We start from the raw sequence: 13,758 nt of genomic DNA on the forward strand, positions 1-13,758 counted from the left end.
AAATGCATAGTTTCAGAAGAATTCTGAGTACTGTGAAGAAAAATTAAGCAGTGTCAAAGGGATGTCTATTTTAGAGAGGGATGTCTCTTGAGAGATGACATTTGAGCAAGCAGAGATGTGGGTGTAGAGAGGGAATGAGCCATACAAGGGTCTGGGGGATAATCATTCCAGGTGGAGAACACAGCAAATGCAAAGGTCCTGAGGCAGGAATGTGCTTGGCATATCTGAGGAACCATGAGAAGTCAGTGCATCTGAAGCAGAGTGAGGGGGAGAGTGATAGATAGGGTCAGATCATGCCAGAACCACATCAAGTATGGCCTCACACACCAGAGAAGGAAGTTGGATTTTATTTTTAGTGCAGTGGGTTCTAAATAGGAGAGCATCTGATCTGTAACAATGATTAAGAGGTGGGCTATCTGCCTTCAAATCCTGGCTCCCTAATTCACCAGCCATGTAATTTCAGGCTAGTTATTTAATCTTTCTGTGCCTCAGTTTCCTTATGTATAAAACTAGAGGCCCAGTGCACGAAATTCGTGCACGGGGAGGGTCCCTAGGCCTGGCCAGTGATCAGGGCCGATCGGGGCCTTCCTTCATTCCACACTGCCCCCTGGTGGTCAGTGCACATCATAGCAGCGGTCAAACTTGAGTCGTTTGAACTCCCAAAGGGATAATTTGCATATTAGCCTTTTATTATATAGGACTAGAGGCCCGGTACACAAAAATTTGTGCACTGGTGAGGGAGGGGGGGTTGGGGGGGTATCCCTCCGCCCCACTTGTGCTTTCTCACAGTCTGGGACCCCTCGGGAGATAACCACCTGCTGGCTTAGGCACGCTCCCCGGGTGGCAGATGGCAGGCCCAATCCCTCGGTGCCTGCCCCGCCGCCCCGGGTCGCACACATGGCAGGGCCGATCGCTGCTGCCCCGCCCGGCCGCCCCGGGTCGGGTCACACACGGGATGCCCGGACGGCAGGCCGGGCAGGCTGGCCAATCACTGCTGCCCCGCCCGGCCGACCCAGGTCGGGTCACACACAGATGCCTGCTGCCCTGGGTCGCAGATAGCAGGCCCAGACGGCGGCAGAGCAGGCGGGATGGCGCTCTCCCGCCCTGCCTGCAGTATGCAAATTAGCCGTCATCTTTGTTGGTGGTTAATTTGCATATTGCACTGATTAGCCAATGGGAGGCGTAGCGAAGGTACTGTCAGTTACCATGTTTGTCTATTATTAGATAGGATGAGGATAATAATAATATACCTACTTCACAGAGTTGTTATGAATTAAGTTGTTGTGAGTCAAGCTCTTAGAACAGTGGCTCCATGCATAGTAAACACTACATAAATGTTGGCTATTATCTACATTAAAAATAAAAACCACTTCCTGAACCTGCTTCTTTACCTACAAAATGAGGATAAAAATATCTGCTTCACAGACTTGTTATAAGAACTAAATGTATTTACATATGTAAAGTGCCTTTCTTTTTTTTCTCTTTCAGTAAATAGTGGGTGCTTAAATTATAGTGTTTTTTTTTAAAGATTCAGTTGTTAATATTGTTCCTGTTTCACAAATGAGGAAACTGAGTCTCAGAGAAGTTACGTGACTAACAGAAGTTTGAATTGTTTGTTTGTTTGTTTATAGCTAAAAAGGATGAAAGTAAAACTAAACCCAGACCCCTGACTCTGAATCAATGCTCTTCCCACATCAAGGAAGAACTGACCTTCTTTCTTGCTATCACCCTACATGTTAGGGATCGGCTGGAAGGAAGGCCTGGAATCCCTGACCCTCTATCTGTTTTTCTTCTAATCTGAGGGGCCTGGGCTGTCCTGATCCAGAGGAACCAGTCCTCCCCCAGCCATCATTCTGGTTTGTGGTGTTTACATTCCCCAGGAATTGCCACAGTTCTCCTCCAGTAAGCTCTCAAAGGCTCCCCCAGCTGAGCTTCTTGGAAACTGCACCTTATCCAAGCGTGGGCCTTTTGTCCTATCAGTGGTCGGCAAACTTATTAGTCAACAGAGCCAAATATTAACAGTACAACGATTGAAATTTCTTTTGAGAGCCAAATTTTTTAAACTTAAACTATATAGGTAGGTACATTGTTATTAACTTAATTAGGGTACTCCTAAGGCTTAGGAAGAGCCACACTCAAGGGGCCAAAGAGCCGCATGTGGCTCACGAGCCGCAGTTTGCTGACCAGGGATAGGTCAACACATCTCACTTGCCACAGAAAACCAATCTGAAAATTATGTGTGGGTGTATGTGTGTTTCTGTCTGTTGAGGGGATGGAGTGTGAACAAAGTAGCTATATATTGTTCACTTTTATTCTTTATTTAAAATAGTTTTTCCACCCTGGCCACTGTGGCTCAGTTGGTTGGAGCATCCTTCATACACCAAAAGGTGGTAGGTTCAATTCCCTTCGGGGCACATACATACCCAAGTTGCGGGTTCGATCCCTTGTTGGGCACATATGGGAGGCAGCTGATCAATGTTTCTCTCTCATTTTTTTTTATATATTTTATTGATTTTTTACAGAGAGGAAGGGAGAGAGATAGTTAGAAACATCGATGAGAGAGAAACATCGATCAGCTGCCTCCCGCACACCTCCTACTGGGGATGTGCCCGCAACCCAGGTACATGCCCTTGACCGGAATCGAACCTGGGACCTTTCAGTCCGCAGGCCGACGCTCTATCCACTGAGCCAAACCGGTTTTGGCTCTTTCTCTCAAATTAAAAAAAAAAAGTTATGATTTTTTAAAAAGGAAGAAGAGTGCCCAGAACCTCCCAAGCTGCTTCCAGTTGCTTTTAAAAAAATATTTCTTGGCAGCGGCAGCAGGGCCTGCAGGCGCAGGGCTGTGATGTCATCTTGTGCCCAGCCTTGGGGAGATGGGGGAGGGGTTAGGGTTAGGGTTAGGGACTACGGAATGGCCTGGAGTCTGAGGAACGGGAGCCTGAGGAGCTGCTGCTGGAGCCAGAGCATGAAGAGGAGCCAGCCCGGACCGTGCCAAACTAGGCGTCCCAGGCCCTGGGCCTGGCTCGGGAGTCCTGGCAGCCAGGAGGAGGAGGAGGAGCAGGGACTGGTCGAGGGTGACCTGGGGGACGGCGCCATTGAAGACCCGGAGCTGGAAGTGATTAAAGCTTGAGTCAGGAAGACGGAGGAAGGAGCTGAGAAGCTAAAATACAGAACAAGGTAGAGAAGCAAATGAATATGAGTCCCCTCCAGGCAATGCTGGCCCAGTGATCATATCTATCGAGGAGAAGATGGAGGCTGATGCCCGATCCATCTGTTGGCAATGTGGACTATGGTGCAACAGCAGAAGAGCTGGAAGCACATTTTCATGGCTGTGGTTCAATCACCCATGTTACCATACTCTGTGACCAATTCAGTGGCCATCCCAAAGGGTTGGCATATAGGGTTCTCAGACAGAGTCAGTGAGGACTTCCCTGGCCTTAGATGAGCCCCTATTTAGAGGAAGACACATCAAGGTGATCCCAAAACGAACCAACAGACCAGGTATCAGCACAACAGACCGGGCGTTCCCACGAGCCCAAAACCACCAACTGCAACAGTTCCCCATCTCTTTCCCATCTCTGTTCTACAGTGGTTTTAACAGCACGGGTCTTGTCTACAGGTGCAGGCCTACAGCGACTTCATGGTATTCCCCTAACTAAAAAAAAAAAGTATGGACCTGGCCAGTTTGGCTCGGTGGATAGAGTGACGGCCTGCGGACTGAAGGGTCCCAGGTTCGATTCCAGTCAAAGGCACATACCCAGGTTTCAGGCTCAATCCCTAGTAGGGGGCATGTAGGAGGCAGCCAATCAATGAATCTCTCTCATCATTGATGTTTCTATCTCTCTCTCTCTCCCTCTCCCTTCCTCTCTGAAATCAATAAAAATATTTAAAAAACAAACAAACGTGTATATTAGGAGGAGAGAAAGGAAAAAAAGAGGAAAGAAGGGGGGTGGAGAAAAATTTTTTAAAAAAACAACAACAGAAGATGACCTTGATTGGAAAAAACAAAAAGATATACTGTGGAAGCGGGGAGAATCTCATAACTAACTGCTGAGGAGGGACCTGCTTTGGCGGTTGGGGCTAGGGGAAGGCCCAGGGAGTGGGGCAGGGGGCTGCTTATTCACTCTGGGGATTCACCATGGACTCGACTCAGCTGTGCAAGCTGCTCCCACTGTTTCCTTGTCCCACTTCACCCTTGGGGGCTGCTCAAGGGTAGGTGGGCATGGATGGAAGGGATTTTTTTTTTTTAAAACCCAGGGCTCTAGAAGAACACCAAACTGTTCTTCTTGTCACCTTCCCACCATCTCTCCCTCACTCTCACAGTACCCTCCTGCCTGCTCCTGTCCTGCCAGGTCAACCACCCACCCACCCCTTTTCTGGCTCCCTGTTCCTTCAGATTGCCTGGTGATCTATTTTGTTTCCTTTTGTGTTTCTTTTTCTGTTCTGAGTGTCTTTCTTTGCAGGTTTCTGTATCTGTGCTGCTCCAAATATATCTGTGCTGCTCCGGGTGTAAATTCCCCTCCCCCTGGCGAAATGCACTACCTTGTTTTGGGGGGTGTGGGGACTTTTTTTGTTTTTCAGTTTTGGGGGTTTTTTTTCCTTTGCTTCCCTCCCCCCTTTTATTTGGAGGGAATGGGAGGAAGTGGGCACAGGGAGGTGGGAGGTGGATTTTATTATTCTAGTTCATTTCCAAGAGGTGGGAGTTTTTTTTAAAATATGTGTCATGAATAAAGTTGTTTTTGAAAATAAAAACTGTTTGGCTTTTTGAGTGTAAAATATGTATATATGTATACATATATATCTTTATAGATTTTTAAAATTTATTTATTGTCTAAAGTTTTACCTATGTCTCCTTTTTCCCCCGCTTGACCCCCCCCCCCCCCGCCCTTTATTGATTTTTACAGAGAAAGGCAGGGAGAGGGAGAGAGAGATAGAAACATGGATTGGCTGCCTCTTGCATGCCCCCTACTGGGGATTGAGCCTGAAACCCAAGCATGTGCCCTGACCGGGAATCGAACCGGTGACCTCTTGGCATTTGGGTTGACACTCAACTACGGAGCCACACTGGCCTGGCTCCAGTGGCTTTCCCATACAAACGGCCTGTCTTGGCTCATGCTGCAAATTTTCCTAAATTCTCTCAAAGGTTCACAAGCCCCAAACAAGCAGGATCTGGCCTTGGCCTGCCATGTGCCTCTGGCTAGTGGCCCCAAGCCTGGTACTAGTGGCAGCCCAACTCAGTTTGCAACTTGGCCTCTCTCAGGCACTCCAAACCCAGCACAAGTAATAGCCATCTGTAGATCTCTTTGTAACTCACGTCGGGTGGCCCCGGGCAGAGCACAGGTGGCAGCTGACCTTGGCCTGCATCCCTAGGAGGCCCCCGAGCCAGCACACCCAGTAGCCAGCTTCAGATCACGCCAGAGCACCATCCAATCACCTCCGTGAGTGATACACTCAAGGGGCAGACTCAGCGGGCACCAGAGCCCTGCTGAAGCAAGTTCTGCTACCCCAGCTTTTTATTTATTTGTTTGTTTCCATTTTAATGAAATATCTTTTTCCACTTCTGGATATTCATCTGAATAAACATAAAACACTAAATTAAAAAGACATATGCATCCATATGTTCATTGCAGTATTATTTGCAGTAGCCAAGATATGGCAGTAACCTAAGTCCATCAATAGATGAATGGATAAAAAAAAGTGATGTATTTATGCAATGGAATATAATTCAGCCATACAAAAAGAATGAAATATTGATATCTGCAACAATATGGATGGACCTAGTGGGTATTGTACGAGTGAAATGTCAGACATAGAAAGATAAGTGCCATATGATTTCACTTATATGTGGAATCTAAAAAACAAATAAATGAACAAGCAGAATAGAAACAGACTCACAGACACAGAGAACATTTTGACAGTTGCCAGATGGGAGGGAAGTTGGGGGATGGGTGAAAAGGGTGAAGGGATTAAGAAGTACAAATTGGTAGTTACAGAATTGTCATGGGGATGTAAAGTATAGCATAGGGAACATAGTCAATAATATTGTAATAATTCTGTATGGTGTCAGATGAATACTATTTTTATCAGGGTGATCACTTTGTAAGTTATATAAATGTCTAATCATTAGGTTGTACACCTGAAACTAATATAATATTGTATGTCAACTGTAATTGAAAATAAAAAAAATTATTTTTAAAAAAGAAGAGTACCCCAAGGAAATTCCTGGCATTCCCCTAACATCCCATGCTCTAGCACACCACATACCTGCACACTCTTGGCATGCCCTTCCTGCCTTTGTCTGCTCAGCAGATTTATCCTTCACCATCAGCCTCTATGAAACCAGCCACTCCCTCTTTATAGAATTTACCACAGTGTGTGTGTGTGTGTGTGTGTGTGAAATATTTGTTTACTCACCTGCCTCCCATGCAAATCTGTGAACTGAGGCTCTGGGCAGGGTTCATGTGGTTTTGTTCTTTGCTTCTCTCCCAGTGTCTAACTCAGGATTTGGCACATGGCAGGTATTCAATCAATGTCTGCTGAATGATGAATGAATGGACTCAGATAGACAGCAGCAAGTTGTTCACTACAAGGGACTGAATCCTTTTGGTGCCCATGACTCTGCTTCAGACTGCTAGCTTGCAGTAAGAAAGAGAAGAATAATTTTCCCCCTCTGTCATCCTCCGCTCACTTCAGTCACTCGGGGTGTTGACATGGAGAGGAATGTGGAGAAAGGAGTGGGAAAAGTCTTCTTTGAACTAGTGTTGTAACTGGCTTTGTGCTTTCTGGGCCTGGAAGGTGTTTATAGCTGTTTCTGTGCATCATCGAAGCATCATGGGGTGCTTTTAGAGGCTGTGCTGGGCTCATTTCCCTTAGTAAAGACATCTCTATCACCAATGGTCACTTTTCTTCTTACTTCTGGGGTCCCTTTACACCACTAGGAGGCCCTACTGAAGAGGGCCCAGTGTGGGCCTATGCAGGCTCTTTTCCCCTCACTTAGTCCACATCTGGTCTACAGAAAACATTCCCTGACAAATTCTGGGAGAGCAGGCCAACCTCAACATAGCAGCAATCTCCTGGGTTCTGCCATCAAAGCAGTTGGCATACTTGTCTCCTGTTGATAGATTTCCCAGACAGGAGGGAGATCCAGTCACTATGCTCCCCAACTGCAATGGGGACCTCAAACAATTATGGAAGTTCCTTCCCCCACTCACCTGATCTTCCCAAAAAGGGTGGGGACTCACAGCCAGAGGTATCTCCATATATATTCTCTATCCTCCACTCTCTTGGCCCTATAGGTAGGGATTTAAGGACTTTAAAATCAATTTTAGGCTATTAGAAAAAATATATATGATATTTTAGCACCTCACTTTGAAATTTCACACATATCATTTTTTAAAAATATGTTTTTGCTAATTTTAGAGAGAGAGAAGGGAGAGGGATAAAGAGATAGAAACATTGATGAGAGAGAGACATCAATCATTGGCTGCCTCCTCCACACACACACACACACCCCCAATTGGGTATGGAGCCTGAAACCTGGGCATGTGCCCTGACCAGGAATAGAACCGGGACTTCTTGGCTAATGGGTTGACACTGAGCCACATTGGCCGGGCCACAGTAAATGTTTGATGGGTGAATAAATAAATAAATAAATAAGGGAATCAGTGAATTAATCTCCCTTTACAAAGACAAAAGATTACTGTTTGGTTTTAACTCCTTTCTACACCATTTACCTTTTATTGGTATGTCTTTGTAGTCCCAAACCTCTGTTTACTCCTCATGGTCTTAAAATGTATTGTGCAGCTTGCTGATGGATTTTATGTCATTAACCTTTGTAACACTGAGGCTGACTTGGTTCATTCATTCAATGGATACTTATTTATTAACACCACATGACAGGCTCTGTGCTAAATGCTAAGTCAGACATAGTCTTCTATCCTCATGAACCTTAAATTTTAGAGTGGGCCCTGGCCGGCTTGGCTCAGTGGATAGAGCATTGGCCTGTGGATTGAAGAGTCCCAGGTTCGATTCCAGTCAAGGGCACATGCCTGGGTTGCAGGCTCGATCCCCAGTAGAGGGAATGCAGGAGGCAGCCAGTCAATGATTCTCTCCCATCATTGCTGTTTCTATCTCTCTCTCCCTCTCCCTTCCTCTCTGAAATCAATAAAAATATATTTTTTAAAAAATTTAGAGTGGAAGAAAGATAATAGGTGAGCAAACAAAAAAAGTGGCAAGTACTGTGAAAGAGCCAGAGTACTGTGATAGAAAAAGATAGGGTATTACTTTATTTTTTTAATATATTTTAAAAATATATTTAAAAAATATTTATTTTCTGGGCATGTGCCCTTGACCAGAATCGAACCCAGGATCCTTCAGTCTGCAGGCCAATGCTCTATCCACTGAGCCAAACCAGCTAGGGCAGGGTATTACATTAGATAGCATGACCAGGGAAGATCTAGCTAAGGAAGTATCATTTAAGATGAGATCTGAAGGGGGGAGGTATCAGCTAAGCCAAGAGCTGGGGGGAAAGTGGTCTAAGTAAATGACAAAATATGTGTAAAGGCCCTGAAGCAGAAAAGAAGTTGGTGTGTGTAACCTTCAGGGTTGTTTCCATTTCTCCATTCCCTATATTGCTGTAGCGAACATTACACAGTACCTGCTGCAGGAGTGTTTCCCTGGGGTGGATTCCTGCCACCTCTTTATCTGCCCAGTTTCTGGGACGTACCTTCTTCCCTCTGTAAATTGTTTGCCTTTCAGAATCAGTATCTTCCCTCCCTTCCTCCTTTTAACCTCCTTTATCTTTTTCTCAAAGTAACTATTAAGAAATTGTTTTGTTCTTACAGGAGAAAAGATAATATAACTCTTATCAAAGTGGCTATGAATTGCCTGTTTTACTCCTGCTATCCATTCATCCATCCATTTACTCACTTAGCACTTACTGAGCACCTGTTTTGTACCAAGCCTTATGCTGGGTGCTAGAGATGCACCATCTTTTTTTTTTTTTTTTTTAATATATTTTATTGATTTTTTACAGAGAGGAAGGGAGAGGGATAGAGAGTTAGAAACATCGATGAGAGAGAGAGAAACATCGATCAGCCGCCTCCTGCACATCTCCCACTGGGGATGTGTCCGCAACCCAGGTACATGCCCTTGACCGGAATCGAACTTGGGACCTTTCAGTCCGCAGGCCGACGCTCTATCCACTGAGCCAAACCGGTTTCGGCAAGATGCACCATCTTATGTAGGGCTTCTCAAAATGTGTTCCCACAGCCTATTTGCTGAAATGCAGATTCCTGGGCTCCACCCTTGTTTACTGACTCTCTAGGGCAGTGGTTCTCAACCTTCTTAATGCCGTGACCCTTTAATACAGTTCCTCATGTTGTGGTGACCCCCCAACCATAAAATTATTTACGTTGCTACTTCATAACTGTAATTTTGCTACTGTTATGAATCATAATGTAAGTATCTGATATGCAGGATGTATTTTCATTGTTACAAATTGAACATAATTAAAGCATAGTGATTAATCACAAAAACAATATGTAATTATATATGTGTTTTCTGATGGTCTTAGGCGACCCCTGTGAAAGGGTCGTTCGACCCCCAAGGGGTCGCGACCCACAGGTTGAGATCCGCTGCTCTAGGGGGTGGAATCTGAGCATCTGGATTTTAACAAGTTCCCCAGTGGTGGGTTGTTTTTTGTTGTTGTTGTTGTTGTTGTTGTTTGGGGGGGGGGGGGGTATTGTTTTTTTCTAAATCCCAACTAAAAACTTACAACCTCTGAGTGGAAGTTAAATGGAATTCACAACTCTTAAGAAAGTGCAATGATAATTTATGCAGAAAAAAAGCTATGGGAATAACGCCAGGGTCATGGAGAGAAGAAATAAGTCAGGTTTACGCAGAAAATTAGACGGCAATTTTCGGGACGGATGTAGGACATTCAGGCAAAGAGAGCAACACCCTGCGCAAAGACAAGGCGAAAACCGTGCTGTGTGTTCAAACGGCACTAATCAGCTCTGAGCGTCGTGCTGCCTGAGGCTGCTCGGAGCTGCGGGTCTGGAGGTGAGAAAAACCTAAAACTGGTTGCCCCGCAGGTATGACCGCGACCTGGGAGCGGGTTCTCTGCTCCCGCAGCTGCTAATTGCACTCGGGTTTGTGGATGGAGCGGTGCGCAGGCAACCGGGTGCCCACACACATGCGCAGTGCGTGACCCCGAAGCCAAAAGTGGGATGGTTGAGGGCAAGTGTGTTTTTTTTTTGTTCCTGACACTCACCTTGCTCCAATTCAGCAGCCCTGGCTGTCCCCATTTCTGGCTAGGAGATCTGACTTTTCTTGATACAATAGAATCCCCCCTTTCATTCTGGGCCACTCCAGTAAATCCCTGCCAGGACTCAACATGGCGGGCGGCCCTGAGCGGCGCCGGCGCCTATAGGCGCGCTGGTCGGGGGGGCGGGACCCTCCAAAAGGGCGGGAGCTGGGGGCGGGGCCTGCCCCGGCCGGGTGGTGGGCCCGTTCCCAGCCGGGCCTGAGCTGCGGCTTCGGCCGCTCCCGCGCGGAGCTACGGGCTGGGGATCCGCGGACCGAGCGCGGTGAGGTGGGGCCTCCAGGGCAGGTGGGAGGTGCCAGGCTAACGGTCCGAGGCGGAGGCCGCCCGGCCAGGGCGCCTTAGGGAGTTACGTTCCCCGGGAGGACCCCGAGGCCCACAGGGGGTGGGACCTGCCCCGGGGCTCTCGGCCCCTTCCCGCCGCGTCCGGCTGCCGCCCCCACGCTGGGCTCCAGTCCGCGCAGAAAGGGGTCTTCCCGATCCCCTCTCCCGGCTGCCGACGGGCCGGGGCGGCAGGATCCGGCGCGAAGCTCTCCGCCCCGCTCGCTCCCGGCTCCCTCTGCCTTTGGGGCTTTGCGCGCGATCTGTCCGACCGGCTCGGGAACTCTCACTCCTCGAGACCCAGCTCAAATGTCCTCACTTCCTCGGAGTCTTCCCCGACCCTCCTGCGGGCGCGGTCGGTCTCGCTGCTCGGCTTTTGCAGTCCCGGCGCCCGCCCGGTTACTCTGCTCCGTGCACTTGTTGGGACGCTGTGCTTTGCTTTTTCCATCTCCTTGTCCCGGGGTCTAGCGCGTGATGACGATAATAATAACCCATATTTACCGAATAGCCACAAAATGTCACGTGCTACTTAATGCATTACATGTAAAGGCCCATTTAACCTTGTAAGCAATTCCGTAAGGTGGATTTTATATTTTCATATTTTATGCAAGAAAGAGTTGAGGTACTCATAAATCAATTTGCCTGGAGTCCTGCAACCTGTGAGTGGAGCTGGGAAACGAATTGAAGGCTGTTGGTCCCAGGAACATGTGACCGTTTCGCTAGAGAGCGTTTGGGTTTGTTAAATTTCTGTGTAGCTGGTCTACATCAGCCCCTCCGGTTATGGAGGCCAGGACTACGATACACATTTTATTTTACCGAGAAGGCTTAGTAAGGAGAATTGATGTTCCTAATCATGTAGAGAGTTCATGACAAAACCAAGAGATCTGCAGACTTCGTCCTTTCACACCCTTTAGCAAGTGCCCCTCACAGAGTTGTGATTTCATGTTTCATGGTTCGGGAGGCCACTTCAGTAATGGAGAGGGCATAGAGTTTGAAAGCAGGTTGGGGTTTCATCTTGGACACTGACCAGCTATATCCCTTCCGTTTTTTTCAACCTCAGTTTTCTTGTCTGTAAAGTGAGGACAATCATTTTATCTCAAAGGATTATGGGGTGTGTTTTTTAAATGAAGAATGCAAATAATTGTTGTGAGAGAGTAAAGTGCTATACAACCTACACGATCTGTTTTTTATCTTTTATAAAGTTATAGAACTGTCAGCATTTTGCATATGACCTGTCAGCGTATGACCGTTGGTGATATGGATCAAGTTACCTAATTTCCTTATATTCATTCAGGCACTGTTTTAGGAGCTGGGAATGCAGCACTCAACAAAACAATGTCCTTACATTTGGGAAATTTAGACCCTAATAGCTATATTACACATAACAATCAGGAAGGGACAGATAAGGCATGGTAAGGTAAATAGGAATGTGTGTGAAGGGTGGTGGAATTTTATTTTGGGTGGTTAGGGAACAACTTCATGAGAAGGTGACATCAGGACAGAGACCTGGAGGTGGTAAGGGAGTGCATCATGAAGATAAATGGAGGAGGAGGCCCTGAGCTGAGAGCGTGCCTTGGTGTGTTCCAAGCACGTACAGCAGGGAGGGCTGGTGGCTGGAGGGTTCTGAGCAAAGGGGATGGGACTAAGAATGGGAATGAAAACAAGTGGAGACTGGGATCAAATAACTAGGACCCTGTTGGCCATTATAACGATCATGGGTTTTACTCTGACTAGTATTCTCAGTGGCATAATCTGTCACTGTTTTAAAGGGATCACTTTGACTACTCTTTTAAGGAAAAGCAAATACTGGAAGCAAGGTTGAAAGCATACCTACCATCTGGTAGCTTTCACAGTAATCCAGCTGTATTATCTATTTTTTTGTGTGTGTGTGCGCAAGTAATTAGCCTAAAATTTAGTAGCTTGAAACCATCATTTATTATCTTATATGTTTGTGGGTTGGAAATTCGGGAGTAGCTTAGCAGCATGTTTCTAGCTTAGGATCTCCCAGGAGATTGCAGTCAAGCTGATGGTTGCTCTGCTTCCAAGATGGTCCCTTACCACTGAGCTGCCCGAGTCTCCTCAGGACACAGGGGGAGAGCTGGAGTGCCTTTTATGACCTCGCTCCGGAAGTCATTTCTGCTTTATTAGCTTCATTAACTTTATTCCAGCTCACTAAGGGGAGAAAATTAAGGTTGATGGAGAAAAGGTCTGAAGCCTCTGGGGCCTCCAACTTTTGGGGAGATGAGGAGAGCCAGCAAAAGAGACTGAAGGGAGAGGCCAGAGAGGTGGGAGGAAATCAGAGAGAAAGAGGCCCCAAGTATGAGATTCATCTAAGGAGCTGCATGTTAATTTTTTTTTTCTGCAGTAAGAAACTAATTGTCTCTGCAGACTGATATATATAGTTTCTTTGCTCAGAAAATAAAACGTTTATGCCCTCAATTGTTTTTCCTTTCTTGCTTTAAGTGACAAATTCTATTTAATAATAGTCCACATCTTAGTCCTTGCAGCATTTACACCTCTACTTCAAGTTTAGGTGGTGATGCTTCTATTTTAAACTTCACTTAAATACTTCTTTTTGAGTATTTTGAATGAGGGAAGACCAAATACATAACTTATGTCACTCTTCTACCGCTGTCCACCCAGGCTCAGAGGCTCCTGCCCTCCCAGTCTGGTTCCTAGCAAAAGTAGGAAGTTGGCCTTATTCATTTCTGTATCACTGGTAGACAGACTACCTGATACTGAGCTGGAGTTCGTGAGGGTTTATGGGATAAATTAATGTATAAAAGAAGTGATTCTTTTTCCTTTTCCTACAGTGATGATAATGTCTATTCGGTGGTTTACAGTTTACAAAGCACAGTGACATCCATTATCCCATTTGAATGCAATCCAGTCTGGTACCATTTGCCAACTTCTGTCCTTTTCCTTTTCTGAGGGACATTGAAACCTGCCTTCTTCTGGAGCTGTGCTAGTTTATTTTCTGGCTGATCTGGCAGTGTGTTAGTAAAAGGGTGCTGAACTGCGTCTAGAAGCTCAGAACTAAATCTCAATTTCAGAATTGATGTAATTTACTATGCTCCCTCCCTCTTTTTCTTGTTTTAGGGAATTCAGTTTTA

At 46.3% G+C, this 13,758-nt stretch overlaps 1 protein-coding gene and 1 pseudogene across 1 annotated transcript in view; both read left to right on the top strand.

The window, feature by feature from the left end:
* The window catches only part of LOC102423278, a 6,531-nt pseudogene extending 2,872 nt beyond the window's left edge, over positions 1 to 3,659 (top strand).
* A 6,828-nt stretch (positions 3,660 to 10,487) lies between these two features.
* Positions 10,488 to 13,758, top strand: part of CEP250 (centrosomal protein 250) — a 45,380-nt gene continuing 42,109 nt past the window's right edge. Inside the window, 1 exon segment of the mRNA XM_014456491.2 lies at positions 10,488 to 10,594. The gene's annotated coding sequence lies outside the window, so the exon portion shown is untranslated.

This window comes from Myotis lucifugus, unplaced genomic scaffold (genome assembly GCF_000147115.1).
Source record: "Myotis lucifugus unplaced genomic scaffold, Myoluc2.0 scaffold_60, whole genome shotgun sequence".
In the NCBI taxonomy this organism is placed as follows: domain Eukaryota; kingdom Metazoa; phylum Chordata; class Mammalia; order Chiroptera; family Vespertilionidae; genus Myotis; species Myotis lucifugus.